Below are 27,747 nucleotides of genomic sequence, written 5' to 3' on the forward strand. Positions count from 1 at the left end.
TCCTTGCAGCACTGGACCACACGACTGGACAATAATCAAGATTAGACAAAACTAGAGCCTGCAGAACTTGCTTTTTGGAGTGTGGTGTTAAAAAAGCAGAGCATCTCTTTATTACGGACAGACCTCTCCCCATCTTTACAACCATTTAATCTATATGTTTTGACCATGACAGTTTACAATCTAAGGTAACGCCAAGTAATTTAGTCTCCTCAACTTGTTCAACAGCCACACCATTCATTACCAGATTCAGGTCTAGAACTTAGGGAATTATTTTTTACCAAATACAATGCTCTTAGTTTTAGAGATGTTCAGGACCAGTTTATTACTGGCCACCTATTCCAAAACAGACTGAAACTCTTTGTTAAGGGTTTCAGTGACTTCATTAGCTGGGGTTGCTGATGCGTATATGGTTGAATCATCAGCATACATGGACACACATGCTTTGTTTAATGCCAGTGGCAGGTCATTGCTAAAAATAGAAAGAGTAGAGGGCCTAGAGAGCTGCCCTGCGGTACACCACACTTTACATGTTTGACATTAGAGAAGCTTCCATTTGAGTTCTATTAGATAGATAGCTCTGAATCCACAATATGACAGAGGTTGAAAAGCCATAGCACAAGTTTTTTTCAACAACAGGTTATGGTCAATAATTTCAAAGGCTGCACTGAAATCTAACAGTACAGCTCCCACAATCTTCTTATTATCAATTTCTTTCAACCAATCATCAGTCATTTGTGTCAGTGCAGTACAAGTTGTGTGCCCTTCTCTATAAGCATGCTGAAAGTCTGTTGTTAATTTGTTTACAGAGAAATAGCATTGTATTTGGTCAAACACAATTTTTTGCTAAGAGCTGGCAGCAAGCTTATAGGTCTGCTGTTAGAACCAGTAAAGGCCGCGACTGGTTAGCGGAATTACTTTGGCTTGACTCCACGCCTGAGGACAAAGACTTTCCTCTAGGCACAGATTAAAGATATGACAGATAGGAGTGGCCATAGAGTCAGCCACCATCCTCAGTAGCTTTCCAAGTTGTCAATGCCAGGAGGTTTGTCATTATTAACTTTACAAAATTAAAACTTGCAATGCTTTACTTTCATCAATATTTTTTTTGTTACATGAATACGATGGCTCACTGTTCGTTGTTGTAATTTCCTACCTAAGTTTGTCCACTTTGCCAATGAAATAATCAATGTGCAGTAAGTCAACCAGTCAGATGTACAGCCAGACTTATTAGCCACTCCTTTTGATCTCTTTGAACCATACAGCTTTTCAATTCCTCATCAATCCATGGAGCCTTAATAGTTCTAACAGTCAGTTTTTTAACATGTGCATGTTTATCAATAACTGGAAGAAGCAATTTCATACATTCATCAAGTGCAGGGTCTGGATGCTCCTTATTAATCACATTGGACCAACAAATATTTTTAACATCATCCACAGCAAAATATTTTGTATGATCTCTTTCCTGGATATAGCTACTATATTGTGATCACTGCATCGAATGGGTACGGATACAGCTTTAGAACAAAGTTCTACAGCATTAGTAAAAATGTGATCGATACATGTGGATGATCTTGTTCCTGTAATGTTTGTAAACACCCTGGTAGGTTGATTAATAACCTGAACCAGATTACAGGCGCTGGTTACAGTAAGAAGCTTCCTCTTGAGCTGAAAACACCAAGAAAGTAGACTTCTCTGTTTACATCACATACACTATCAAACATTTCACACATATTATTTAGATATTGACTGTTCGCACTTGGTGGCCTCTAGCAACACCCCAAAAGAAAAGGCTTTAGATATGCCAAGTGAACCTGCAGCCACAACACTTCAATAACACTTGACATAAGATCTTCTCTAAGGATTACAGGGATATGGCTCTGAATATATATACAGCCCCCATAAGCATTACTGTCTCTTCTATAGATGTTATATCCTTGAATTGCTACAGCTGTATCATAAAATGAATTATCCAAGTGACTCTCAGAAATGGCTAATATATGAATGTTATCTGGTGTTAGCAAGTTATTGATTTCATGAACCTTATTTCTAAGGCTACATACACTGCTCAAAAAAATAAAGGGAACACTTAAACAACACAATGTAACTCCAAGTCAATCACACTTCTGTGAAATCAAACTGTCCACTTAGGAAGCAACACTGATTGACAATAAATTTCACATGCTGTTGTGCAAATGGAATAGACAAAAGGTGGAAATTATAGGCAATTAGTAAGACACCCCCAAAAAAGGAATGGTTCTGCAGGTGGTGACCACAGACCACTTCTCAGTTCCTATGCTTCCTGGCTGATGTTTTGGTCACTTTTGAATGCTGGCGGTGCTTTCACTCCAGTGGTAGCATGAGACGGAGTCTACAACCCACACAAGTGGCTCAGGTAGTGCAGTTCATCCAGGATGGCACATCAATGCGAGCTGTGGCAAAAAGGTTTGCTGTGTCTGTCAGCGTAGTGTCCAGAGCATGGAGGCGTTACCAGGAGACAGGCCAGTACATCAGGAGACGTGGAGGAGGCCGTAGGAGGGCAACAACCCAGCAGCAGGACCGCTACCTCCGCCTTTGTGCAAGGAGGTGCACTGCCAGAGCCCTGCAAAATGACCTCCAGCAGGCCACAAATGTGCATGTGTCTGCTCAAACGGTCAGAAACAGACTCCATGAGGGTGGTATGAGGGCCCGACGTCCACAGTTGGGGGTTGTGCTTACAGCCCAACACCGTGCAGGACGTTTGGCATTTGCCAGATAACACCAAGATTGGCAAATTCGCCACTGGCGCCCTGTGCTCTTCACAGATGAAAGCAGGTTCACACTGAGCACATGAGCACATGTGACAGACGTGACAGAGTCTGGAGACGCCGTGGAGAACGTTCTGCTGCCTGCAACATCCTCCAGCATGACCGGTTTGGCGGTGGGTCAGTCATGGTGTGGGGTGGCATTTCTTTGTGGGGCCGCACAGCCCTCCATGTGCTCGCCAGAGGTAGCCTGACTGCCATTTAGGTACCGAGATTAGATCCTCAGACCCCTTGTGAGACCATATGCTGACACATGCACATTTGTGGCCTGCTGGAGGTCATTTTGCAGGGCTCTGGCAGTGCACCTCCTTGCACAAAGGCGGAGGTAGCGGTCCTGCTGCTGGGTTGTTGCCCTCCTACGGCCTCCTCCACGTCTCCTGATGTACTGGCCTGTCTCCTGGTAGCGCCTCCATGCTCTGGACACTACGCTGACAGACACAGCAAACCTTTTTGCCACAGCTCGCATTGATGTGCCATCCTGGATGAACTGCACTACCTGAGCCACTTGTGTGGGTTGTAGACTCCATCTCATGCTACCACTAGAGTGAAAGCACCGCCAGCATTCAAAAGTGACCAAAACATCAGCCAGGAAGCATAGGAACTGAGAAGTGGTCTGTGGTCACCACCTGCAGAACCATTCCTTTTTTGGGGGTGTCTTACTAATTGCCTATAATTTCCACCTTTTGTCTATTCCATTTGCACAACAGCATGTGAAATTTATTGTCAATCAGTGTTGCTTCCTAAGTGGACAGTTTGATTTCACAGAAGTGTGATTGACTTGGAGTTACATTGTGTTGTTTAAGTGTTCCCTTTATTTTTTTGAGCAGTGTATATTAGGGCTAATTTCAGCCTTTTCCTTGGTAGCTTATCAGAGATAGACATAATACTGAAAAGAGCAAACAAAGCAAGATTTTTTTTTAAATACATTCAGCAGTCCATTAATCAATTGGGGTGTGTGTGTGTGTGCTGCGGGGTTGAAGCTACGAACCCATAGGCTTGGCTCTCTCATCCCTTCCAGGCTTCTGGGAGGGAGGGTGGACAATGAGCCTATCATGGCGGATGTAAGTAATGTGGTTGTGTCTAAGAGTTGGGGGAGAAGAAAAACAAAAAAACGAATTCCTAATAACTTTTCGTACGGTTATAATACTGCCTGGAACGGGTGAAATCGATAGGTAATTTAAAACCTACACGCAACATTTACATCTCCGTAAGAGTTAGTAGCCTCTTCCGAGGCTGAGGCTTTTGGGGTAAAGGGTATTCCTAACTCTGTCCTCTGGTCTAGGTAAGGCCTACTGAGGCCCTGACCAGCCTTCACTACCACTGCACCTGCACCAAAGAGCTGTGGATACTACTTATACACTTACTGGAACACAGGAGCAAAGTGGAACACACACAGGTGAACACACACACACATTCACACTTGATGTAACTATGATTTGGTGACCATTGGATTTTATCTGCAATTAATCAAATTTGACATAGTGTTTGTATTTACAACTGTGTGTTTCTGTAGTCTTTCTGGAACTACATGGACACACTGCTGTGGTCTCTAATCAGTGGCCAGCCTGTAGCAGAGGAGTATAAGACCCTCTGGGCTTCACCTGATGGCTTGTCACTCACTTGGCTGAGCTGGGACAATAAGGCAGAAACGGGGCGTTCCAAAACGAGGTAATCTACCTGAGATTAGGGGGTATAAGGAGGGATGTTCTAAACTGTAAAGGGGTGTGATTTTTCCTGATTAATCAGATATGGCTGAATTTGTGAAATGTGTCCTCCATTTATAGTTTAAACGGTCAAAATCCTGTTTTGTCCCGATCGCATCCCCTGTTAAGATGAAAGTCACAGGCTGCAATTTTGACTTCTTGCCAAGCTATTAGACTGTATGTTTTGTTGGTAATATAATGTATGCTCTGGTCTCACAGAAACKGCTGGAGGACAACTGGAGTTTTGTGGGTGAGCTGCTCAAGTCCACCTGTAACCCTAAGGTAGGCTCTCGCTCAAAGGGGATATGGGTTATGGATGGGAGCATGGTTTCTGTGTACAGTTATAATCCGTTTGTTGATTGATCTGTGTGTGTTGCAGAGAACGCTACAGGAGGATCAGATCAGAATGCACGTCCACTGCTGCCTGAGTCTGTCTCTGCTATGGAAACCTAACAATAGCACTATCACCACACTCTGGGAGTACTACAGCAAAAACCTGGTAAAGAACACCTCTAACACACCACTCTAAAACATGGACAATATGTAATGTACCCCTCGAAATATTCCACTTACATTCTACCCTCCCTCCAAAGCGGTTTGTTCACAGTGCCCTGGTTAGGYGTGTCAGGGCTGCAGAGCTGTTGGACCAGGCCCGGATCTGCTGCTCCCCTTCCCCCCCTTTCTCCCAGCCACACCCAGCTGTACCGCTCAGCCAACTCCTTTCACATCTTCCTCAGAGTGCTGGCTCTCTACCTGGCCCAGGAGAACGCAGGCGGCGCCCCCTGGAGGCAGATCAAGGGCAGGTGAGGTGTGTGTGTATGTAGGGATGGGTAACATGGAGGGGTACAGAAAAGGAGGCCAGTTAAATCCCTAAGGTACTCTTTAAATGGAGCTAAATTAGTTTTGTTCAATATTATGTTGATATGAAATGCTGTCCCAAGGGGGACAGGTGAGTCCACACTCACAGACACGACTCTCTGTGCCTTGATCTTGACGTGTCTGTGCGTGTGTGTGTGCCTGCCAGGTGTGGCACGGCCCCTCTCTGAGGCTTTGCTATTTGCTCAGACTCCCAGGGAGAGCAGGTGTCTCAGGAGGAACCTCCACCTGCCTCTCCTCTCCTCCCAGCGGAGACCAGCCTAGTCCCACTGAGCCCTACATCAAACCCACAGCTGCTTCCCAAACTCCCCCAGTCATGGCTCCTCTTTCTGGGGGAGACCAAAGACGATAAGCCCATGGATCCCAACATCAGAACGTGGCCTGGGACGGGCCCGGCTGGGCGCCAGCGAGAAGGATAAATCCGCCTAATGACTTCCCTCTGTCTGGAACGTGCTCAGCCGCTCCACAGACATGAAGGCTAATTAGCTAACGAGCATGGCGGTTAATTCCCCTTAACGAAGCCGTGTTGGTTTCCAGCACGGATGGGGGTGGGCAGCGGTAGGGAGGTTGCTGGCAGAGACCGGACTGGGCTGGGCCTGGTCCAGATTAGAACACCCCCTCTCCCTCTGTCTCTGCTCCAGTTCCCTCGAGAAGAGCCGGGCGTGCTTACGGCGTTCCGGCAACGTTCCGGCAACGTTCTCGCTGGCTGGACCGGCTACATGGGAGGCCTGTGGTGGCTGCATTAATGGGATCGACTGGGAGAGCGCTGATCTCTTATGCCGGGAGTCGTGAGCATCTGCTTGCCTCCGGAAAAAGCTGTCCAGGATAAACAAACACACAGACACACAGACGGACTGTCTGTCTGACAGACAGAAAACACAGGAAAAAGCCTCCCAACCTGTTACAGACAAACTGTAAATCCATTTTCCACTGCTGTTTTTCTCTAAATGGATCTCCCTATCTACCTTCTCTCTTTTTCTCATCTTTCCCTTCTTCTCACTCTCTCTTCCTGCCTTAGGTTATTTTTCTACATGTATACCATCCATACACCTTGTCTCTCTTTCTCACCTTTTTACCTTCTCCTCCTCTCACTCTCTCTCCATGTAACATGTAGCAGAACTTTAGAACCAGTCATGGTTAGGGCTGTTACAGTGACCATATTACCGACACACCGGCAGTCATGAGTCATGACCGCAGTCAAATTCCACGTGCCCGCTTAGTCACGGTAAGCTTTTAGTAGCATATTAAACTTGCTAACTGCCTGGTACTCAGCACGTTATTGTCCCTCTAATCACTCTGACATAAATGCAAATGTGATTGAAAATCAAATCGAACACTTAATGAGAGCTCATGTTGCACAACATTTCTATAGGCTATACAAAAAGAGAAAAAGAGGATCCCATCAGCTTTCTATAGGCTAGGCCTCTATTTATTTCTCAACTTATCATAATCTTTAGCATATTGCTTTGCTTTACAACAGGAATATAGCCTACCTGGCTGGCATGAAAATGAACCACAGGAAAAGCGTCCTCCATTCGCTATTTAAGTGCATAGATTACATGTCTTTTTTCCCCATGCCCCATTCCGAGACAGGTGCATGATAATGGTCCATTCTAAATCAAAACTAATTTCACACAGTACCAGTCAAAAGTTTGGACACACCTACTCATTCAAGGGTTTTCATAATTTTTTTTTTACTATTTTCTACATTGCAGAGTAATAGTGAAGACATCAAAACTATAAAATAACACATATGGAGTCATGTAGTAACCAAAAAAGTGTTAATTAAACAAATCAAAATATATTTTWTATTTTTCAAAGTAGCCACCCTTTGCCTTGATGACAGCTTTGCACACTCTTGGCAAAATAGTTCAAATAAAGAAAAACGAGTAGGTGTGAGTAGGTGTGTCCAAACTTTTGACTGGTACTGTATATGATTTAATATATGTAAAGACAAGATTAAATTAAGAATGGTCTGATGGGTGACAATATCAGCCTTTCACTTGTGAATGATGTATTATCTATCGCTTGTGAATGATACCTAGTGTGTGCAGTAAGGCAAGAAACAGTGCATGACTTCTTCTTGCGACTTCTTCAGATCATAGTCACACACCTCATGTAGCCTGTTGATAAGGTTTGTATCACAACTGAAGTGGCCAAATATCTTCTTAAAATTAAGCACATTAATCCGCTTTACAATCAGTGTAAAGCCTAACTGCCAGAGGTGGGACCAAGTCATTGTTTTACAAGTCACAAGTAAGTCTCAAGTCTTAGCACTCAAGTCCCAAGTCAAGACAGGCAAGTCCGAGTCAAGTCTCAAGTCAGATCATCAAGTATCAAGTCAAGTCTCAAGTCCTAAACTTTGAGTTTCGAGTTCTAAATAATGTGCTCTTCACCAAACGTTAAAAGGTATTACAAGAGTAATAGTATATTACATTTACGCAAATGAAATGAATGCTTTAAAAATATCTATATATGTATTACTTTCCAAATAAACATATTTCCATGAAGAAAGACACCCCCCCAATAGTGATCGACTATCGAGGATCGCTATGGGGCGCAATCGGGCAATGTAGGCTTGTACACAATCGCCCAACCTTAACACACACTCTCTCTCTCACTGTGTGGTTACAGTAGGCTAACGTATGTCAATGGTTTTAGGAACAGCAGTAACATCAGGCAGGATTTAGAGAACCAACTGCCTAGCCAGTTGTAGCTCAATCTTGGGTGCAATGATCACGTTCCAGCACTGACTGACTGTGTGGAGACTCATTGATTTAACAGTACGTCAGCCTACATGATACACCAGTAAAGTAATAAAATATATAGTTGTCGGCCATATTAGCCACGACTTACCGTTCTTTGTGCAGCTTCAAAGTTGGAAATTGTTGCGCCTCCGTCTGTAATTTTCTTCCCGCGTGTTTTGCAAGTTGCAATTAGTTTTTTGTTGATACAGTGTCGTCTTTATATCCGAAAATAATAATTTGGGGTATCATCTTTCCAGGGGCTCCATCTGAATTCACCCACCGACGTTCCTCTGCACTGCCACGCACAAATATTTCTCAGCTGGCACAATTTGATTGGCTGCTGTCCGATTCAAACTGTAATCCGTTAAATGAAGAGTTGATGCGCTGTACACTTTTTTAAATAGCATAATTTTTTATATTTGGGCTTAAGGAGGGTATCAAGTCAGGTCGAGTCATAAAGCTCAAGTCCAAGTCAAGTCACGAGTCATTGGTGTTAAAGTCAAAGTTGAGTTGCAAGCCATCAAATTTGTCATGACTCGAGTCCACACCTCTGCTAACTGCCATACATAGGCGGCACGTGAGTTTCAAGTTTGGGGAAGATATTTTTCACCATGAAAATGCACCTTTATAATAATGCATAATCGCATTTGTCATGTCATGACTCTCGCTCCTGGGTGAAGATCAAAGATAGCATCAGAGAGGAGGGGGGGTTGAGCTTAAGTATAAGAAAACTTTTGTGAAGATGAAATGTGATTTTAGCTTTCTAAAGGAGAATAATTTTTCATATAAACTTTTGCCAAGTCAGTAACCACGCCCACGTGAGCACAGATATTGTGTCAACGTGGTGGAACCGCCCTCCACTGCAAGTGCTTTAAAGAACTTGCTGAAGAATTAACATATTAGACCAAAACATGCCGGGTTGCTGCCATTAAGACCAGTCTACGAGCAGCGCGAGCTGAATACGTGACAAATGGTTTAAAACTACAAGACCAGAAAATGGTGGGACTATACCGGAACATTCAGTCTGCAGCTTTTTAAATACCGGTAGCCTAGTAAACTCGACCGAGGACCACCGTGTGTTTACCTCTGAAGGATCCAGTCTAACGAACACTACAACTACTAAGTACATTGTGACCTCTGGTGGACAACCAGAGACTTGCATCGAACTACTTGCCATAGACGGATCGAGTGGTTTCAACAGAGAGCGACGACAAAGATATACAAACATAAATATATACATTGTACTTCTTTTCGAATGTGCTGTTGTTCATGTGCAATGTATTCACATTCCCATGAGCATAGTTTTCCAACTGTATGTACGATGGGTCCCCTCTCTGTCTTTCCCGCTCTTTATCTGTCCCCACCCCCTCTCCATTGTGTAACAAGCCATCATATCGAGTTAGACCACTAGGGACTTTTCAATGCATTATGTTAGTAATCAATTCAACCTATACTGTGTGTGTTTATGTATTTCTGTGTGATCATTTAGGTATTTAGTAAATAAATAATTAAGAAAATTTGTGTAGGCTGAGTCATCATGTAAACTAGGTTTCGTGCAGATTTATAGAATATTACGACGTTCAGAATGAGACTGATATGAGGAAATGATTGATGGATGACGGGTAGGATATAGAGATATGCTGATATATTCTTGAGTTAATTTGGGAAATGGTAACTCATTAAATAAACTTTTCCCATGGATCCCCAGATTACTAATTAATTAATTGTTGCATGGTTAATTTAATCGCGTAATAATTAAATGTGGTATGTAATTTTTCGATGAACAGCCGTCATCACATAAATTATAGTCACGTCATGACAGCGGTCACTTTTGAGAATGATGTTATCCCGCTAATTGATATCATTTTGGTACATTTGCGCTTATGGCCTACTGCGCATTGCTTCGCTTATAAGTGAAGAAATAGCCTTATAGTTTATCAACGTTTTAAGCTAAATGTTCTGATCTCCTTCATTGCTATTTTACATTTTTGTATTTTACCCCCTTTTTCTCCCCAATTTCGTGATATCCAATTGCGTTCTTGTCTCATCGCTGCAACTCCCCAACAGGCTCAGAAGAGGCGAAGGTCGAGTCATGCGTCCTCCGAAACATGACCTGCCAAACCACGCTTCTTAACACCCGCACGCTTAACCTGGAAACCAGCTGCACCAATGTGTCAGAGGAAACACCATTCAACTGACAACCAAAGTCAGCCTGCAAGCGACAGGCCTACCACAAGGAGTCACTAGAGTGCAATGAGCCAAGTAAAGCTCCCCAACCAAACCTTCCTCTTAACCGGACAACGCTGGGCCAATTGTGTGCCACCCTATGGGACTCCCAGTCATGGCCGGTTGTGACACAGCCTGGGGTCGAACCCGGGTCTGTAGTGCCTTAGACCGCTGCGCCACTCGGGAGGCCCAGCCTCATTGCTTTTAAAAGGTTTTTTGATGCGAATGGTTGTATTAATCTGGGATCTATCACATCCAACAATTGTCCCAGAGTATATTTGGAATATTTAGTTCTCGCACAAAAGGACTAGAATAGGTAAACTTTTGTACTTTTTACCAATAGAATATTGGTCTATTACCAATAGAATAGGTACACTTTTGTACTATGGGCGATAGTAGATTGACATAGGCTAGTGCTTTTGCTGTTCGTTCGGCATGCTCATCTTGTTGGCTGACGAAAAGTAAATGGGACAGTTCTTCTAATATCTTCAATATGCGCCTTGGAATTCCGATGTGTCTGTCTTCACTTGTAGCCTACTTTGGAGCTGAGATGCCTGTGAGAAGTACCCAATCACGTGATGGGCATTGGCTAATAAGAATTGATTGGCAGCCAGGAGAAGGGAATTATGATTATTATATTCATCCCACAACGGCCACTTTGGCTGCAAAAGGCATGGAATTTTTTAGGAGGTATTGCGGCCACACAAGGGGGATGCCGCACAGAAATTCGAGGCCTGGTGAGAATATTATCAAGTGCTTGTCAAATCGTGAATGAGAGACTGATAAAGTGTGTACAGCCTTCAGAAAAAAACAAAGCAGAGCTCATGCGACCTTTTTCAAATCATCATTAGAGTCGCATCATGCAGCCTTAGAATGTTTAAAAAATCTAAACAGTGCATTCGGAAAGTATTCACACCTGTCTATATAAGGTCCCACAGTTGACAGTGCATGTCCGAYCAAAAACAAAGCCATGAGGTCAAAGGAATTGTCCATAGAGCTCAGAGGCAGGATTGTGTCGAGGTTCAGTTCTGGGGAAGGGTACCAAAACATTTCTGCAGCATTGAAGGTCCCCAGGAATACTGTGGACTCCATCATTCTTAAATGGAAGAAGTTTGGAACCACCAAGACTCTTCCTAGAGGTGGCCGGCCGGCCAAACTGAGCAATCGGGAGTAGAAGGGCCTTGATCAGGGAGGTGACCAAGAACCCGATGGTCACTCTGACAAAGCTCCAGAGTTCCTCTGTGGAGATGGGAGAACCTTCCAGAAGGACAACCATCTCTGCACTCTCTGCACTCCACCAATCAGGCCTTTATGGTAGAGTGGCCAGACAGAAGCCACTCCTCAGTAAAAGGCACATGACAGCCTGCTTGGAGTTTGCCAAAAGGCACCTAAAGGACTCTCAGACCATGAGAAAGAAGATTCTCTGGTCTGATGAAGCCAAGATTGAACTCTTTGGCCTCAATGTATAAAAACCTGTTTTTGCTTTGTCATTATGGGGTATTGTGTGTAGATTGATGAGGGGGGGAAACTATTTAGTCCYTTTTAGAATAAGGCTGTAACCTAACAAACGGAGGAAAAAGTCAAGGGGTCTGAATACCTTCCGAATGCACTGTATTGCCCAACGTTTTTATCACAACTAAAGTTGCATAAATAACTCTAAATTAAGCATATAGGAAGACTTGCTTCTTTGTTAACCGCTCAACTGTCACAAACGTCATCAGCGTGGAATTGATAGGACCAAGGTGCAGCGTGGTGAGCGTACATTTATTTACATTTTACATGTCACCAACAAAAACAAGAAACAACAAAAACGAACGTGAAGCTGACTAGGGCTATACAGGCCACTAACACAGACAACTACCCACAACTAAGGTGGAAAAACAGGCTGCCTAAGTATGATTCCCAATCAGAGACAACGATAGACAGCTGTCCCTGATTGAGAACCATACCCAGCCAAAACATAGAAACAGAAATCATAGAAATAAAGAAACTAGAATGCCCACCCTAGTCACACCCTGGCCTAACCAAAATAGAGAATAAAAGCCTCTCTATGGCCAGGGCGTGACATCAACACAGAATATATCCTTTCTATTTCATTCAGCTATGTTACATTTTATTCTTCATACTATAAAATAATATAAAATAATGCCACAGAATTCTAAACAAATCTTGTCTGCTAAATAAACTAGTGTAGCCCACAGCCATATCAGGGCCTAACATATGAACAACTCAGAGTATGCTATTCTGTTCTGAAATAGACTATATTTTCTTCATATCATGTTTCTTTAGACCTGTCTAAAATAAATAATGTATTTATTGTGATGGTGTAGGCTATATTAAATMGATTTATTTGACTTTTTTAAATGTGCAATACCAATCAAAAGTTTGGACACACCTACTCATTCAAGAGTTTTTCTTTATTTTTACTATTTTCTACATTGTAGAATAATAGTGAAGACATCAAAACTATGAAATAACACATGGAATCATGTAATTACCAAAAAAGTGTTAAACAAATCAACATATATTTGAGATTCTTCAAAGTAGCCACCCTTTGTCTTGATGACAGCTTTGAGGAATGCTTTTCCAACAGTCTTGAAGGAGTTCCCACATATGCTGAGCACTTGTTGGCTGCTTTTCCTTCACTCTGTGATCCAACTCATCCCAAACAATCTCAATTGGGTTGAGGTCGGGTGATTGTGGAGGCCAGGTCATCTGATGCAGAACTCCATCATTCTCCTTCTTGGTCAAATAGCCCTAACACAGCCTGGAGGTGTGTTGGGTCATTGTCCTGTTGAAAAACAAATGATAGTCCCACTAAGCGTAAACCAGATGGGATAGCCATGCTGGTTAAGTGTGCTTTGAATTCTAAATAAATCACAACAGTGTCACCAGCAAAGCACCATCACACCACCTCCTCCATGCTTCGCGGTAGGAACTACACATGCGGAGCCAGTTTCATCGTAGCGCTTGATGTTTTTTGTGACTGCACTTGAAGAAACTTCCAAAGACCTTGACATTTTCCGGATTGACTGACCTTCATGTCTTAAAGTAATGATGGACTGTCGTTTCCCTTTGCTTATTTGAGCAATTCTTGCCATAATATGGACTTGGTCTTTTACCAAATAGGGCTATTTTCTGTATTCTACACCTACCTTGTCACAACACAACTGATTGGCTCAAACACATTAAGAAGGAAAGAAATTCCACAAATGAACTTTTAACAAGGCACCTGGTAATTGAAATGCATTCCAGGTGACTAKCTCATGAAGCTGGCTGAGAGAATGCCAAGAGTGTGCAGAGCTGTCATCAAGGCAAAGGGTGGCTACTTTGAAGAATCTCAAATATAAAATACATTTTGATTTGTTTAACTCTTTTTTGGTTACTACATGATTTCATATGTGTTATTTCATAGTTTTGATGTTTTCATAATTATTCTACTATGTAGAAATGAATGAGTAGGTGTGTTCAAACTTTTGACTGGTACTGTAGATGTTCCAAAGGTCTGCATCAGTGGCTTGTAGGCTATGCATGAAAGCCAGGAGATGCTAAATGTGTTTATTTTAACTAATGGTCAATTACCGTGAGACCGGCAGTTATTTGCTTGACAATCACCGGCTGCAAAGATGTAATGACCGCCACAGCCCTAGTCATGGTAATGCTCATAATTTGTATGGAGGAGTTTCAGTCCCTGTTCCTCAATAAGCGCTGTGGCCGTTCTAGGGGAACTATGGAGCCCTCTGGGTGCACTGCAGGGGGTGGCGTGTGTGTGTGTGTGTGTGTGTGTGTGTGTGTGTGTGCTGTCTCTTATACACATCTAGATGTGTATAAGAGACAGCATCAGTACCAGAGAAGGAGTGATGGAGCTTTGTGATGGAAGAAGGTGCGGGTGGGGAGATCTACCAATACATATGCACTCTGATCTTGACTAGAGCAATGCAAAGTCTCAGTGAAAGATGAGTAATATGAATGTCACACACTCAATTTTAACTGTGACACTACTATCTCTTCATCTTACTATGGCCAATGGAAACTCATGTCCCTTATTTCTCATCKATCTCTCTTGCTCGCTCCTCTCCAGGATGTACTCCGAGTTCCACCAGCGGCGGATYCAGGAACTATCCGAGGCTGGGCTGATGAACTTCCTGCTGTTGTTCGTTGTGGTGGCCCGGCAGGCCGAGCTGGCGGACATTGCAGGCCGGGCCTGTGAACTGCTGGGCCTGCTCCCTCTGGACTCCCCCCCGCCCAACAGAGCCTGGTGTGGAGGGGCCTGCTGGCTCTCTTACTGCTCTTCCAGGAGAGGGGCCTTGATGTGGGGGCCCAAGCTAGCTGGCTGGCCTCCTCCTTCTCTCAGACTGTCAGGGAGTTCTACCTGAAGACCACAGAACCGTCTCGCCACCTGGCCCTCTGGGGCTCCCTGGGTTTCTACCTAGGGGGCGTGGCCGAGGTGTTTGAGACGAGCGTGTGTCTCGGTCTGTCAGAAGAGAAGCTACTCAACGAGGGGTTCAGTCTGCTGCTGCCCGCCTGCCGCCAGTCGGAGCTGAGCTCTGCCCTGGGCTTTRTGCAGATCGTGCTGAGGAAGCTACGGTGAGGGAGGGGGGACAAACACTCAGCAACTCACTGAGACACAGTTAACTCAAATGCCCACACACACACACACACTATACACATTGACGAGCAGACAGACAGATGGACAGACAGACATGCTTTCAGGCATTGGCCTTAGACCCTACAACTAGATCCTCAAGTTTTTGCTGGCATGATCACGTGAAAAAAACTCCTGGCCCTACCTATCAATGCTGGGATCTAGAAGCCGTAATGGGGTCAGTCATTCCCCAGTACTGACATCTACAAAGGCAGGATTGTGCTGTCCTCTGTCCCCCCTCCATCCCTACAGTAAATCCAGCCCATCCATTGTGTCCGGAGGCCCCTCTCTGTCTCTTGGGGCCCCGTGGCCCCCAGGTCACCTTCAGCTAGGTGCTGGCAGAGGCCTGAGTATAGTTACGGCCTCTAGGGGCCCCAGTGCGGTCACCATGGGTATAGCGGCAGGTCGTGAGTATGTGGAGAGACTGTGTGACGGAGAGTGGAGARGGCGTCAGGGTGAGTTCACCGGCGGACCACGGGTGTGTGTTACCCGGACGACCCGATCAGAGCTCAATGGTTTAGAGAGAAAGGCACAGGTGAAACAGGTGTCTGTTTTGGTGAGAGAAGAAGTAAAAGGGTAGGACAGAGGTGTCAGGAGGGAGAGGATGTCTGGTTGTATGTAAATGGACCGGACCACTACAATGTTGTGTTATTGTTCAGTTTGMATTACCCTGAGTCAGCGCTAATGAAGCAGTAAGCAGCCAGCCTGCAACAATCCTCACTCACGACTTATATGAGTGTGTGCTTGCTTTGACTCTCCTGTGTATACATGTCAACACTCCCACATACACACATACCTCCAAGGTGAAACACTAAGTGTGCTAGTGCTGGGAATTGCCGGGGACCTCACAATACGATATCACGATACTTAAGTGCCGATACGATATAAAAAATATTGCGATATTGTCAATACGATATATCGTTAAAGAAAATCCTGATATGTAACTGTAGATTTTTCACCCATCACTAAAATATGCTCTTCTATTATTTCAGTCCAGGCTCCCGTAACACGGCATATCTCGTTAGCTTCGCTAATTCAAAAAACGTCCCCATCTCATATCTCGGGGTCGGAGGGCACTCATTTGCACAAACTCCCAAAGGGGACAGTGTTATGGCCAAGATCACGCTGACCCATTTAATGAAATAAAAAAGCGCTCTCTCAAATTCGTCCCGCCAAATTATGCTTAATTCTCCGTCTTGGCAGTACTTGGTATCTCTGTGATTAATGCGTTTTCAGTGACACAATTAACAGGTAATTATGTAGTCCTGCAAATTGTGCCTCGCCGTCATTATGTTTATTAAGAGCAGAGCGGAATCTGCACACATCAAGAGAATTATCCCGCCAGAGGCTGCGACCAAGAGGTGTGTGTGCGTGTGTGACAACCACTGACCCGTATGGCCGTCGCCAAGGCCGGCCGCCCGCCTAACAGCCAACCAGTAGGCTAATTCCTCACATTGCATTCCTTACCATGATCCTGTGCATGAGGGCTTGAGACCCCTGTGTCGCCAGAGGGTGTGTGTGAGGTCTCAGTGGTACACATTCAGTATTATATTGGGGGACGGTTGGTGGACAATTATCTGAGATCTTACTTAAGTGCTCTCCTCCGTATCTAGACCCTACGCCCCTACACCTTGGCCCTCCATTGGACCCTGAGTCTCTCTCTAAAGAGCAGTGGATGGACATTATATAGGTGGTGGGAGGCAATAGTTGTTGTCCCCTGTCATTATTTAAGGCCCAGTGCAATCATAAACATCATTTTCCACACTGAGGTTGGATAATACTGTGTAATTGTGAAAATTATGATAATGCCCGTTTAGTGTAAGAGCTGTTTGAAAATACAGGCTGAAATTTCAGCCTGTTTTGGTGGGATGGAGTTTTGGCCTGCCTGGTTACATTAGTTAATAGACCAATAAGGAAGAGAGTTCCAAACCTCTCAGGCAATAACTGCTAGTTTTCAGTTTTTCCCTCTTCACTCAGACCACTCCCACAGTCCTTGCAAAAGTGTTGCTTGAGAAATTGCTCTTTGCTGAGACGTTATTGTTGTTTATTTTTATGGTTGGGTATTTTAAATAATTTCACTATTAGAATAATATCATGACACTTTATCAGATGTCCGGATAGTCGAAATACATGTGTTAAAAAACTTGGGAACGGGGCCTCCCGAGTGGTGCAGTGGTCTAAGGCACTGTGCCACTAGAGATCCTGGTTCGAGTCCAGGCTCTGTCGCAGCCAGCCGTGACCGGGAGACCCATGGGGCGGCGCACAATTGGCCCAGCGCCGTCCGGGTTACGGGAGGGTTTGGCCGGCATGGATGTTCTTGTCCCACCGCGCACTAGCGACTCCTGTGGCAGGCTGGTCGAAATCCATGTTGACACGTTTGCCCGGTGTACGGTGTTTCCTCCGACACATTGGTGCGGCTGGCTTCCTGGTTAAGCGGGCATGGTGTCACGAAGCATTGCGGCTTGGCTGGGTTGTGTTTCAGAGAACGCACGGCTATCGACCTTCGCCTCGCCCGAGTCCGTACGGGAGTTGACTGGGACAAGACTGTAACTACCAATTGGATACCACGAAATTGGGGAGAAAAAGGGGTAAAAAAACCAAACTAAAAAACAACTTGGGAACGGGCTTGCTGCGTAGCCTGCGCTACTTCGGAGAGAGGTACTACTCTGCTTGCTTGAGTTTTACCCGGGAAGGAGAAAAAGAGAGAGAGTAGCCATACAGATAGTGCCTGTCTTGACCGCATCAAATCAATGTACAGAGGCTAGCTAATATAGCTAGCTACCTAGGCTAATTGAGGCTATTTTGCTGTGCTTCCCGTCCTTGTCTAAACTCAATTTAGATTAAACAACAGCCTACCTGATGGTTGGTCATTGTAGCCTACTCCTTATCATTTAACTAACTTAATTCCGTAATTTTAATTCAACTTTGCATTGATTTAAAGATCTACGTTGTTTGCTTCACTTGGAGCCACTGTAGACAGTGCCACTTTGATTAACCGACAATAACAACAAACAGTGTAGGCTACGGTATGTCTTAACTACACTGGACAAAATATAAAAATATAAACATGCAACAATTTAAAAAGATTTTACTGAGTTACAGTTCATATAAGGAAATCGGTCAATTTAAATAAATTCCCTAATCTAGGGATTTCACATGACTGGGAATACAGATATGCATCTGTTTCTCAGATACCTTTAAAAAAAAAAGGTAGGTGTGTGGATCAGAAAACCAGTCACTATCTSGTGTGACCACCATTTGCCTCATGCAGCGCAACGCATCTCCTTCGCATATAGTTGATCAGGCTGTGAAATGTTGTCCTACTCTTCTTCAATGGCTGTACGAAGTTGCTGGATATTGGCGGGAACTGGAATAAGCTGTCATACAGGCCGATCCAGAGCATCCCAAACATGCTCAATGGGTGACATGTCTGGTGAGTATGCAGGCCATGGAAGAACTGGGACATTTTCAGCTTCCAGGAATTGTGTACAGATCCTTGCGACATGGGGCCCTGCATTATCATGCTGAAATATGAGGGAATGGCGGGCGGATATATGGCACAACAATGGGCCTCAGGATCTCGACACGGTATCTCTGGGCATTCAAATTGCTATTGATAAAATGCAATTATATTCGTTGTCCTTAACTTATGCCTGCCCATACCATAACCCCACCGCCACCATGGGGCACTCCGTTTACAACGTTGACATCAGCAAACTGCTTGCCCGCACGACGCCATACACGCTGTCTGCCATCTGCCCGGTACAGTTGAAACCGGGATTCATCCATGAAGAGCACACTTCTCCGGCGTGCCAGTGGCCATCGAAGGTGAGCATTTGCCCACTGAAGTCGGTTATGACGCCAAACTGCAGTCAAGTCAAGGACGACGGGCACGCAGATGAGCTTCCATGAGACTGTTTCTGACAGTTTGTGCAGAAATTCATTGGTTGTGCAAACCCACAGTTTCATCAGCTGTCTGGGTTGCAAGTCAGTCTATGTGTGTGTGTGTGTGTGTGTTAGTGGCTGCATTTGGGGGAGGGGTTAAGTGGGGTCTCTAATGGTGTGTGTGTGTACAGCTATAAGAAGCGGCAGTGGGGAGGATTAAGTGGGGTCTCTGACTATGTCTTGTACAATGAGCCTTGATGGGTGTGAAAGGCCCATTCCGCCGTAGTAACGAGGCTAATGAATTCAGACTCTAATCGATTGTCTCAGCTCTCTCTGGATTAGATGCAACCTTGCTGGAAGGCGCAGGCAGAGACGAGTGGGGAGTGCAAGGGGAGCTGAGGGGGTGCCAGTACTCACCCCTGCCTCCCTCCCCTCCATCCCTCTCTCCCTCGCTCCATCCGGGCGAATGAGGGGACAGGAGGATCATCTCCAGTCTAAATGAGATTACAGCTCCTTCAGCTGCTTATCTGGGCTYATGCCAGCCGCCGTGGGGCCAGGCAGACACAGCAGCCAGAGCCCGGTCTGTGTACAGGGGATCTGCCCTGCCCTGCTCCTCTCTACCCGGCACRGCACCGCATGACCTAATCCCCCCCAGAGATGYGAAGAGTGAGAGAGCGAAGAAGAGGGAGGAGAGAATGTGAAAGAGGAAGGAAGTGGAGTACAGATGGGGATGGAGGTGGAGAGGTGGTGTGAAAGAGAGGGAGATGCTGTGGTTCTGTTGAATAACGATGTTATTGGTGTGTGTCCGTGTGTGTTTTCTCTCCTGTGTGTGTGGTGTGTGTGGTGTGTGTGTGTGTGTGTGTGTGTTCTCTCCTGTGTGGTGGTGTGTGTGTGTGTGTCTTCTACAGGAGGGTACATCAGTGCAATGTGCCAGCGCTGGCCACTACCAGCATGTCCCCCGGTGCCTGGCTGCTCCTCCCAATGTCAGCGTGGGTAAGACGCGGCCACCATAGCGGTTGCAGCAGCTCTCTGGGCCAACTTTTTCCCCTTCCTCCCGCAGCTGCGCCCTTTCCAAACCTCCTCCTGCCCAGCTGGCTGATGCTGCCGGCAGGTCGATGCACACACAGAGGGAGAGAGGGAGAGAGTGGGAGGAATGGGCAGAGGAGTGTAAATGGTACTTGTATTACACCAATTTCACAACTGTGGGTTTGCCCAAACTAACATTTGTATTTCTCATAAGAATTATATAACAGTCCGTCTGCCTTTGTCTCACTGTTTTCTCTTTCTCTCGCTCGTCAGTTCTTTTTAGTCTCAACCATCTCTTGCATCTGTGCTTTGTGTTGAGCATGTAAGTGACAAATCCTTTCCTTAAGTATGACTCTTCTCAATGTATTGTTCTGTGGTAGTTACCACAGGTAACATGGTATGAATGGTTTATGAATCCTGATGCTCTCATCTTCCAGGATTTACTCTGCTGGCCTTTGACTTTCCTAGCTCTGGCCCCACAGACCTCCAGCCCGCACCCCATCCAGTCCATCATGCAGTGCTTCAGCTGGGAATGACATGCTGCACCCCCTGCTAGTGACTCGCTACCTACCCCACCTGCTCCAGAACAGGTAACATTACTCCAGTACATTACCCTAGTAAGCAGGGTCTGAACTTGTCCAATAAGAAATGCTTGTTTTTGTTTTTTATTGCAAAACACTTTGCTACGGAGTAGCAATGACTACACTAATGAATACAAACCATGTGTGGTGACAAACATCCGAAAGGATCATTCTAAGCAAGGTGCTGCACAAAATCACTGATCTACAAATCACCTTTTATATTCTAAACTACTATCCATCATGTGAGCCTCCCTTATACAGATTAGCACATTTGTACAGCGCCTTGCTCCGGTGGAACATAGAGATTGAGATCCACTACATTGCGGTCAGACTGCACAGAATCCCTGATCTACAAATCACCTCGCATTCCAAACAATAACTAATTATTTGACCAAGATGATCAATTCTGCGTCTCACCTTACTCTAACTTGTGATTCCCTTAAACACATTTGTTGTCTGTTCTATGTCAAACTGACCTCTCTTCCCCAGCGAGCTGGTGTATTCAGTGAGCTCCGGCTGTGGAGGTTCCGWGTCGGGCTCAGCCCAGAACCTGTCTGTGAGAGCCTGGTTCCGCTGTGTTCTGCACCAGCACATCCACAAGAACCCAGATGGCATCGACAGTAGAGCAGGTACAGAACCTCAACCTAGAACCCTGGACATCCGACCATTTAGCAAACGCTTTTATCCAAAGGTACTTAGAGTCTTGCGTGCACACACTGGCCAGGCCTCACTGGTCTCCGTTCAGCAATGGAACGACATCCTCAGTCAGCTATGCCACATTTAAAACACTTGCAACCTGCACTTCTTGTCTATTARAATATTAGGATGATTTCCCATTAGTTTCTGTTTTTAAGTATGTGTATTTCTGTATGTTTATTTCAGTGTTTTGTTGTGGAGATGTGTATATGTGTGACTCAGGTTGGAAAGAGTGTGGTGCTAGAAACACTTAAGGTCGTGGGTTCAAGTCCCATAAGGAACTAATACACATCATAAACATGGCCAGCATTTACACAGGCAGCCCAATTTTGATATTTTGCCCAATTATTGGTCTTTTGACCAATCAGATCAGATATTTTGCCAATAATTGGGCAAAAGATCAGAATTGGGATACATGTGTAAATGCAGTCTTTGGATAAAAGTGTCTGCTAAGTGGCATATATGATTATTTATGATGTGTTYCTTTTTCCAGGCAGGGCTCTGGAGGAGCAGTTGTCAGAGCTCACTAGTTTCGTATTAAGGCTCCCTGAGGTGGACTCCCTACTGCAGAGGGCCGGGCTGCAGCCTAGAGCTGGAGGCAAGCTAATGCCCAGGTCTGCTCTGGAGATGTTCATCAAGGTACTACACACACACTGTAATAGGGTAGCACCTCATCACACACACGGTGTAACAGGGTAGCTTGTCATCTCACACACGCATGTGAACAAGGATATTTGCAGCATGCAAGATACATACAGGTAACCGCCAAAATAAAGGAAACACTTGAGTAAATGAGGGATACAAAGTATATTGAAAGCAGGTGCTTCCACACAGGTGTGGTTCCTGAGTTATTTAAGCAATTCATCCCATCATGCTTAGGGGTCATGTATAAAAATGCCCAGTTGTCTATTATTTTGGCTACCATGTCTAGAAGAAGAGATCTCAGTGACTTTGAAAGAGGGCTCTCAAAGTAGCATTAGGGTGTTTTGAGGGTGTGTGTTTCTCAAACAACAGATCTCAACCCAATTAAAACCCTTATGGGAGATTCATGGAGCGACGCCTGATACAGCGTTTTCCAAAATGGAATTTCTCGTAGAAGAATGGTGTCGCATCCTTGCAGTAGAGTTCCAGACACTTCTAGAATCTATGCCAAGAAGTATTGAAACTGTTCTGGCYGCTCGTGGTGGCCCAACGCCCTATTAAAACACTTTATGTTGGTGTTTCCTTTATTTTGGCATTAACAAGTATATCAATAGCATACGCTGAAAGGCAAGTCTGCATTTCCATAAAAAATACAGCTTAAATGCATTATGTCGCTTTTGTATTTTTCTCTCTCAGGGTGTGGGGCATGTGTACAGTGGGCTGCAGGTGTTGTCTGAGCGTTCTGCCATGGTCGCCCGTGCTCTGGACTACACAGGGGGACATCATGAAGTACATCAAACACTACCTGGTCAATAAGAGTCCTCAGGAGGGGCTGCTGGCGGCCTACTGGGCTGTGGGTGGGTGTATGCATCACGGAGGTCTGCCCCTATCCCCTTAGGCTTTTTGTGTGAATCTCTAAGGACTGGACAGGTGTAAGGTGGAGCTATAACCGTATTGCTTATACCTATCCAATCATTTCAGATCTCTACAAGTGCGTAGAAAAGATATTGGCTAGAGGTCAATTTGGTGTTGGGCGAGAAGGAATCGGCGTGTTTGAGAGGATCAGGATTAGCAACTCTGCCCAGCGACTTGCTTCGAGCCTATCTCCTCAAACACACGTTGAATGTCTGTCATCCTTGGTGTTGACTGTGTGTGTGTTCAGGGTGCGTGGTGAAGCACTTGAGTCCCCTGCTGGCCACCTCCAAGGACCAGCAGCTGCTGTTCAACGTTGTCAGCGGGCGAGAGCACCTCCCTAACTCTCTGTCTGGGCTGGACAAGGCCTTGAGGGACAGCCTGCCCCTCTACCTGCAGGTGYGACGCATGAACAGACACACGCACCCGCGAACACACACACTCCCTATACCTAAACATTATGTTACTTACTACCCCAGTTTGGATACTTCAGAAAAAAAGTATTGTTTGGATACTTCAGAATGTACTAGCAGGGTTAGAGGGGAGGAAAGAAAAATAAGTATTTCCCATGAGCATTAGTAATACTATACTGACCTCTCTCACTGTGTCTCTGTCTCTCCTTTCTTCCCCTCCAGGGTCTGTGTATAGCAACCAGTATGTCTGTCTCAGGGAGCCTACCTAAAGAAGCAGCTCCGTGATGTCATCTCCAAGTACCTTGACCATTTCCTGCCTGCCACTCCATCGGTTGGGGCCATAGCCAATCACCCGGTGCTGCTGACGGCCTGCGAGGCCACGCCCACCCCGCGTGGGGCAGCACCGAGAATGAGCGTCCTGCAGGTGATCAGGTAMGATTCTGACGCTCTGGGTAGAGATTGCTCTTAGGCACAGATCCAGGATGAGTTAACCCTGCCCAAATCCTCACCTTAATAATTAGGTAAGGGAATGCGAAGCCAAACTGACCTTGGAGCAGTGTCTCAGGACAACTTCATCCTAATCCACCTTGACAGCCTCCTAGGAGCATCTACTAAATGGCCAGACATTACTGGCTCTGTGTCATACCTATTCTGTGTCTGTCTCCATAGTGAGAACTTCCTGCATTTCAAAGGCAACGCCCCTCCTCCCCGCCTGGTCACGGTCCTGGCCTTCCTATTGGAGCTGCTGAGACGGAACAACGTCAGTGACCCCGCCCTGCTCACCATGTCCCTTCCCCTCTCTGCTCCGCTGCCTGAAGCTGGTCAACGAGCCTCACGGTGAGAGTACACACACATAAAGACACGTACACACAGTAATCATATGTGTGAACAATGTGCGAACAAGCTTGTATATGGGTAGTGTTTTTCTAGGTTTTTGTGTGTGCAATGTGCGTCCACGTGTGGTAACTAGTCTAAAAGCAGCTGTGCGTTCACAATGAGGAGGACCAGTACAGAGGCCGTTCAGCCGCCGCAGGGGATGCACCATGTGACCAGACTGTCCCTGTTCTGCGGTGAGTGACACCAACTGCCATAACCTTTACTCTTCCTCTCTCTGCAACCAGCACTTGGGTCGTGTCTATTATTGTACACCGTGGCAAAATGTTTTCCAATGTTGGACACAGCCTAATCTAGACATAATCCTATTTTGAAGGTTAATTTACAGTTGCATTATTGGAATTAGCAGTCCAGAGCAGTCCGACAGCACGTAGGACGCCTTTTTATCCGTTTCCTCGTAGAGAATCTTGTCACTCTACCTGATATAACGCTACGTTTACGCACACCACAGGGAAACATTATCGCACGGTGTAAGTTGCATAGTATAAATTGTGTGTTGGCCTATGTGGGGAAAACATCTGAAGTGTAGGGAATGGGACTTTCGTCCTACTTGGATTCTATTCAAATGCTTTACAGTAGTCATAAAACCATAAAGCCAGTGTGCGACATGCCAGATATCAAACCACATCACTAATAAAAACACACAACCCCCAATTACAGACAGACAGACAGACAGACAGACAGACAGACAGACAGACAGACAGACAGACAGACAGACAGACAGACAGACAGACAGACAGACAGACAGACAGACAGACAGACAGTCAGTGCATTCAGACAGTGCATTCAGACAGTGCATTCAGAAAGTATTCAGACCCCTCACTTTTTCCACATTTTAGAATATGCCTTATTCTAAAATGTATTAAATCTATATTTTTTCCTCATCAATCTACAAACAATGCCCCATAATGACAAAGCAAAAACTGGTTTTTAGAAAGGGTTTCAAATGTATTCAAAATAAAAAACAGATACCGTATTTACTCCTGAGTGGTGCAGCGGTCTAAGGCATGGCATCTCAGTGCTTGAGGTGTCACTACAGACACCCTGGTTCGATTCCAGGCTGTAGCACAACCGGCCGTGATTGGGAGTCCCATAGGGCGTCCGGGTTTGGCCAGTGTAGGCCTTCATTGTAAATAAGAATTTGTTCTTAACTGAATTGCCTAGTTAAATAAAGGTGAAATAAAAAATTATTCAGACCCTTTGCTATGAGACTCGAAATTATTGTGTGTGTCATGTTTCCATTGATCATCCTTGAGATGTTTCTACAACTTGATTGGAGTCCACCTGTGGTAAATTCAATTGATTGGACATGATTTGGAAAAGCACACAAGTTTGGAACCGGCCGGCCAAACTGGGCAAAAGGGAGAGAAGGGCCTTGGTCAGGGAGMTGACCAAGAACCCGATGGTCACTCTGACAGAGCTCCAATGTTCCTTTATGGAGATGGGAGAACCTTCCAGAAGGACAACCATCTCTGCAGCACTCCACCAATCAGGCCTTTATGGTAGAGTGGCCAGACGGAAGCCACTCCTCAGTAAAAGGCACATGACAGACCTCTTGGAGTTTGCCAATAGGCACCTAAAGGACTCAGACCATGAGAAGCAAGATTCTCTCGTCTGATGAAACCAAAATTGAACTGAATGCCAAGCGTCACATCTGGAGGACACTTGGCACCATCCCTACGGTAACCCATGGTGGCGGCAGAATCATGCTGTGGGGATGTTTTTCAGCAGCAGGAACTGAGAGACTAGTCAGGATCGAGGGAAAGATGAACAGAGAAAAGTACAGAGAGATCATTGACAAAAACCTGCTCCAGAGCGCTCAGGACCTCAGATGGGGGCGAAGGTTCACCTTCCAACAGGACATCGACCCTAAGCACACAGCCAAGACAACGCAGGAGTGGCTTCGTGACAAGTCTTGGAATGTCCTTGAGTGGCCCAGCCAGAGCCCGGACTTGAACCCAATCTCTGGAGAGACCTGAAAATTGCTGTGCAGCAACACTCCCCATTCAACCTGACACAGCTTGAGAGGATCTGCAGAGAAGAATGGGAGAAACTCCCCAAATACAGGTGTGCCAAGCTTGTAGCGTCATACCCAACAAGACTCGAGGCTGTAATCGCTGCCAAAGGTGCTTCAACAAAGTACTGAGTAAAGGATCTGAATACCTATGTAAATGTGATATTTCCATTATTATTWWTTTTTTTAATGTCTAAACCTGTTTTTGTTTTGTCATTATGGGGTATTGTATGTAGATTGATGAGAGAAAAAAACGATGTAATTAATTTTAGAATAAGGCTGTAACAATGTTTTTMGGGAAAAGTCAAGGGGTCTGAATACTTTCCGAAGGCACTGTATATATATAGTGAACACTGATGCAGTGTTCAGTGACACAGTCCACTCTGTGTATGAAATATACTGGATCTTGTGCTGTGACACCTTTGTGAGTCATTTTGTGACCCCTCTCTTACTCACTCACTCACTCACTCACTCTCTGCATGTGTGACAGGAATCCATACAGGAATTTGCTGACCCTGCTTGGGGACGGTGGTCAGGCAGAGATCATCAGCCTGGAGGAGGACTGACCCTTGACCCCAGGACCAGGTTACCATGCTGTTGACCTCAACACCACTGGGCTTGAAATTCGTGTATTTAAATGTACATAATGTATAGAAATTGTCCTGTTGGAGTTACAGATCATAATTTATGATCAAGTTTCCACCTTCACATTGAAATATTTTTCAAAAAGGTGTTACGAAATAAAGTAAATAAGGTGATGAAATAAGATAATGTGGAAGTGCATGTGTTGTATTTCGGTTTCCTAATTGTACAGGCATGGAACGAGGGAAGAGTGTGTGATGCATATAGATAAATGTATAATATTTTGTTTTTCTAACCATTTCTATGGTGTGATAGTAACTACTGATAGTAGACAAATAGGATCTCTGGGTGCTAATGCCCTCTTTTGTTGGCCCAACTTTACAGGCAGAACCACCTCCTTTCCTGACACTGTGTCCCTCATCAGATACAGATAGAGAGTCCGAAAGATTACTTCTGCTCTTTCCATTCCCTTTTTCCTTTGCAATCTTCATGCAATCAGGCTTCATTTTCGTCAGTCAAAATTTCACGTCTGGTCGAACATTAAAAAAATGCACACTAAAAAAATACTTTCACATGACCCTCCCCTTTGTACTGTAGTTTGTTGTTGTTGCATACCCTCCCCCTCATAGAATTAACTCAAAATAATGTTTCCAAAAAACATAGCAACCATGTGTTTATAAATGTGGATATCGACTTTTTCCACTTCAGCATGCTTTTGTGGCACAGTTGATGCCACGCAGGGCTACGGGACACAAGGTTGAGGGTTCACCGACCACCACGGACGAGATCATTCTCCCTGTCTGTTTTATTACGCTATGATCAGATCCGGCTGCAGACAATGATCAGCTGGGGGAAATCAGATTTTTAAATGCATTTTTTTACACCTTTTTCTCCAATTGGTAGTTACAGTCTTGTCCCGTCGCTCCAACTCCCGGTCACGGTCGACTGTGACACATCCTGGGATCTAACCCGGGCCTCAAGCAATGCCTTAGACCGCTGCGCCATTCGGGAGGCCAGGAAATCGGGAAAAAAAATCTGATTCTATAAAATATATGCAACGATTGATTCACCAGCAGGTTTCTGTGCCAATGTACCACACAACCA

At 45.1% G+C, this 27,747-nt stretch overlaps 1 pseudogene; it reads left to right on the forward strand.

Annotated features, from left to right (window-relative positions):
• Positions 1-3,853: 3,853 nt before the first annotated feature.
• On the forward strand, positions 3,854-27,191 carry LOC111964702 (protein MMS22-like; annotated as a pseudogene).
• Positions 27,192-27,747: the final 556 nt, after the last annotated feature.

This window comes from Salvelinus sp. IW2-2015, linkage group LG6.1, assembly GCF_002910315.2.
Source record: "Salvelinus sp. IW2-2015 linkage group LG6.1, ASM291031v2, whole genome shotgun sequence".
Taxonomy (NCBI): domain Eukaryota; kingdom Metazoa; phylum Chordata; class Actinopteri; order Salmoniformes; family Salmonidae; genus Salvelinus; species Salvelinus sp. IW2-2015.